Raw genomic sequence first — 400 nt, 5'->3', positions numbered from 1 at the left:
GGGTTGGTCTAGGTTTGGTTGTCAATTTTCAAGCATCTGCTAAAAATATTTACTTCAAACTTGGTAACATTATATTGGATGTATCAGGTAGCAGTGTAGGTGCACTGGGTTAGGGGTATAAAGAAGGTGTATTATTACGGGAATCAAAATGTGTTTCTTTTTTACTCAAAGAATAAAAATATATGAAAAAAATATAATGACCAAAATATGTATAGCATTTTTTTGAAAGACGTTATACTTTAACGATCGTTTGGCCAATTAAGTATAGCGTCTTTCAAAAAGACGCTATATTTGAATTAAAAAAAAGCGAAAAAATATATCGTCTTTTGTTAAGACATTATACTATAGCGTCTTAACAAAAGACGCTAAATATATAATATAGATCGTCCCCTTCCCTTCC

The sequence above is a fragment of the Nicotiana attenuata genome, unplaced genomic scaffold (genome assembly GCF_001879085.1).
Source record: "Nicotiana attenuata strain UT unplaced genomic scaffold, NIATTr2, whole genome shotgun sequence".
NCBI classification, from domain to species: Eukaryota; Viridiplantae; Streptophyta; class Magnoliopsida; order Solanales; family Solanaceae; genus Nicotiana; species Nicotiana attenuata.
Note: the sequence above shows the minus strand (reverse complement) of the source record.